The sequence below is a fragment of the Montipora capricornis genome, chromosome 3 (assembly GCF_036669925.1).
Source record: "Montipora capricornis isolate CH-2021 chromosome 3, ASM3666992v2, whole genome shotgun sequence".
NCBI classification, from domain to species: Eukaryota; Metazoa; Cnidaria; class Anthozoa; order Scleractinia; family Acroporidae; genus Montipora; species Montipora capricornis.
In genome coordinates this window covers 4,841,978-4,846,252 of record NC_090885.1, presented here as the reverse complement: position 1 = coordinate 4,846,252, position 4,275 = coordinate 4,841,978, and the positions used below count along the sequence as shown (strand labels likewise).

At 39.1% G+C, this 4,275-nt stretch overlaps 1 pseudogene; it reads right to left on the bottom strand.

The window, feature by feature from the left end:
* Positions 1–3,075, bottom strand: part of LOC138039726 (uncharacterized) — an 11,071-nt pseudogene extending 7,996 nt beyond the window's left edge.
* Positions 3,076–4,275: the final 1,200 nt, after the last annotated feature.

The following is a 4,275-nucleotide window of genomic DNA, read 5'->3' as shown; positions in this document are numbered from 1 at the left end:
ACCCAAGAAAGGATCGATCGTTGAAGAGATGAAAGGTTTTCACCGAAAGGAAAAACCTTTCTCGAGCATAGCAACGAAGTCTTAAGCAGGGCCGTCTTCATTTGGTTGGTGTTTTGTATAATATCTCTCCATTGCCGTCATGCTCATCCTCTGGAGTGTTTTTTTTTGTGAATTCAATCGCTGATTGTTTCCACGCAGGTCCACACTATTCAAGCGGACGAGGACGAAATACTGCTCAATTTTCACGAAAGTAAAGGAAAGAACTTTAAAAACATGCATTCACTTTGAACTTAAGTTCGTAGGGTAATAAAAACATTAAAAGAAACAGCCTTATTAAACTTACGCAACGGTTTGTTCCTCGAGTTTTCCAACTTTCAGCCACTAGTCTACTCGATCAGCTACTACTTTTCCAGAGCTTTTCCATCCTCCCGCTCACTTCTCTTTGAATTTCATGATGATTCGGAAATAAATGTGCCATTCTTTTGCCGGCCTGGAATTTTTTCCTCGGCGTTTTTGTCGCCATGTTATTTTAACTGATGCTTGAAAATTTGTATGGAAGTCAAGTAGACTAGTGCACGACTGATAAAACCTCGCGAATATCAGTCGTGCAGTAGTCTACTTGACTTTCATAAATATTTTAAATCAATTTTGACTGATCACGATCTTCTCTGATCCAACGCTGTGCAAGACTTATCGTCCACGGTTTTTGCAAAGGTTTAAAACCTCACTTCACTAATGCTCGAAGTAATACGTAACATATCACAGTCGCGTTACCTGCGCAGTAACGTTGCGCACAAACATTAGCGCGAACGTCCTTAATACGAGATAGTGCCATTTATAGAAATAACGGAGACAAAAGACTACTAGACAAGAATTTAAGTTCAGGAAATTTTAATAATTTTTAGAAAATGTAAGTCTGAGTTCGATATTCGACACCCACCTCGTGTCGTAATTCTTGTGCTCGCTGCCGGCTCTCACGGTTCTCGCTACTTATTCTTGGTTTCTTCGATTCAGGCCCAAAAGAAAACACCGAGGGTATCGCATGACGTTTAAGCCGTTTTTTTCACCTTTAGCTCGGGCATTAACTGTGCTTTCAAGTCCGTTTCAAAGCACTCATCGGTAAAATGTTCACTGCACACATAACAGTTTCGTAATGGTGGAAGATTATCTCTTCTGATCCTCGCTAACCAGGCTTTTTAATCCTTTGTCGTTGGGAATGCGATGGTAACTTAAATTACACGTCTTAGATGAATGGTTAATACAACCAGGCACGCAGCAGTGGACCATTATCAGTATTCCACAGCGAGATTATATGGAAACACAACTACATAAATATTCTATGAGCTGAGCTACGTATTGCGACTAAAAGCCCGCCAACATCCTTCAATTGTGTTTCACGATATGACGTCAGTCTACGTTCGCTGACCGTTTCAGCTACCGCATCCCAAATCAAGATGGCGGGTCATTCACGAAACTTTGGATCAATTTTTTAATAAAAATATTTCGCGTGGGTAAGATTCATGCCAACCAAGGTACTCCAGGTAATATAATTATTGATATAAAATTCTCTTAAAATAGGCTTAAGTTCCCCTTTAAATTCAGGGGTGTGCCAATTATGCACAAGAACAGGAACATTTCTCAACCTTTGAATCTTGCATTTTACACACATTACCTCAACGCCATAATTGTTCACGGTTGTAATTTTATTCAGTCAGTTACAATTTGCCCCCAAATCCACACAATTTTATTTCTTTCCCACATGCTGTCAGATACCCTGTGTGTCTAAATGAAAATAATTCCCAAGTTCCTATTACAGCTTAATCCCAAAACTCTCTTTCTCTTTCTCTTTAATACATATACAATCATATCATTTTCCAAATAAACACAGACCTGAATCACTTCCAGGAACGTCCTGTACAGCTGACTGAGAGGACGAACCTATAGTTTCATCTAAATTAAAATTAAATAATTTTGGTCACAAAATTTATCACTCAAATCATAAAGCTTGAATGTATGTTACTACAACTCTGGAAGAAGTGAGCGAAAGTTTTGTTCAAGGCTTTGCAAAACTTGTGGTCGGATGATCGATATGAAGCATTTTTAATTTTATCACTGATCTAAGCAAAGCATTCTCATGGTTCAACAAGGACCTTTTTTAGTGGTCACAACATTGTGCAATCCTGCACAATTTCCTGCACATTCAACATTTTTACATATGAAATCTTAAGGATAAGAACATTAAGTGTGACATCAAATGGCGAAACGTCAAAGAGGAAAGACCCAATAAAAAATGTCAACAAAAAAATGGAATTTAACAATTTGCAAACCTGAAATGTCAACACTAAACAATAGAAATGAGCTAGTATTGACCTGTACACATTCTAAGAAAATCCTGAAAACTGTGCTTGCTTAACTCGACCAATCACATCTCTCAACAATTGTGACACACCAGAGGGCATTTTGCTGTATTTTCAAATTGTGTATATTTTCCATGTATCCGTTATTTTTGGCAGTTGCCTGAGGATTGCTTCACAAGCAGCATGAAACTCTGCTCAAGTAGCAAGATTATGTCTTTGACCAAGTAATCCAACTCTCAAATCTATACTTTTCTTTTCAGTGTCCAAGAAGAACATCAATACCTTCTATCTTCTATTTTATAATATATTTTAATTTAAAATCGTCCATACTGCACTTAAGCTTTATGGAAAACATATTTCTAGTGAAAATCCAAAAACAATTACCCAACAAGCTTAACTTTTTGTCAGAAGTTTCTCTCACACAATTAAAGCCCAGAATTTTGACCATGAAAACTGGCGAGTTTTTACTGTATTTAACATTACGTATGTGATCACCTTCGCTTTCACTTGAGCTGGGTCCTAGAACATCTTCAGGCACAGATGATTTGCTCGCATCTTCTACTGTTTTCCACTGGTTAAGACTTGAATTGAAGTAGAGTCTACGATGTTCATGAAACTGTGATTTGCTGAGAAACTGTTGACAATGACCACACCGTTGCCTACACCTTTGACGCCTCTTCTTACGATTTGAATCGTTATGCAAACCTTTCTTCTTCATTCCTTCTTCCCGTAAACACAACTAACTAGCGATCAAGACAACACAAGCTGAAAAAACGCCAAAATTACAGCGATAACCCGCAGGTGAAGCAAGGACTTTGCGCATGATATTGCGGGCTCTCAATGCTCTGTTGTCATTGACAACAAGTAAAGCAGCGTGACATGCAGCGTGACAAGCAGCGTCGTTCTCGAGGAGAAGCGGGAAATTTGACGAGTCTGAGCGTTGTTTGTGAAGGGACGCTGTATTCCTCTTTGTAATCAAGCAAGAAGTATGATGGCGTCGATATTACCGAATGCTGAAATTCAGGAGATCAGAATGCTCGACCAGGAAACCCCAAGAGCTGCTCCAAATGATGATCTCGTGAGAAAACGTCTGGTCGAAGTTTCGGAAATTCGAAAAGAAAACCAGCAGCTGAGGAACGAGATGGCAAATCTTAAATCATCAGCGAAGAGAAAACTCTTCCAGCGACCTAAAGAGAGCGATCCCGAGTTCTTGGTAAGTTGTTGTTCCTTTTTTATTCTAAACCGACGATGATGGAAAATGTATTCGAGAGACGAATGATCGTGTGTATTGTGATTGACACTAGTGTGTCATGCTCTTAGATTCGTGCTCTTAGCATGTGCTCTTAGATTCGTTTACCGGCCATCTGACATCTAAATTTAGGTGATTACAAAGTCAAATAATGACTGTTTTGAAAATCGCACTCCAAGGAAGAAGAACAAAGATAGCTCAGTATCAGGGTCAACAAACACACTGCAAACATTTACATGAATTGGTAACCGGTCGTTTCGATCGAAACCAAAGGTCAGTTCGATCGAAGACGAGAGTCAGCTCGATCGAAGAGTAAATGATGATAAAAACTACAGTTTTGCAAGCGTATAAATATAAATAATAAAAGTTCTTGTTTTGTGAATTGATTGCGCGTTGTAATATGCACGACGCGGAGCCTTAGCCGCGGTTTTCAATTGATGATCTCTTTTTTTGTCGGTCTTTCGTTGTCGGCGTTCGTGATCGGATACAAAATAACTCGATGCACTCAAGCAATAGTTACAATCTTTGATCGAACTGACTCTTGTCTTCGATCGAAACGACCTTCGATCGAGCTGACTCGCATTCCATGTAACAATCGTAAGCACTTTGTTTGTATCTCAAGCTACTCAGTGGTGAGAAAAGTGATCAGGGATGCACAGCAAGACATAT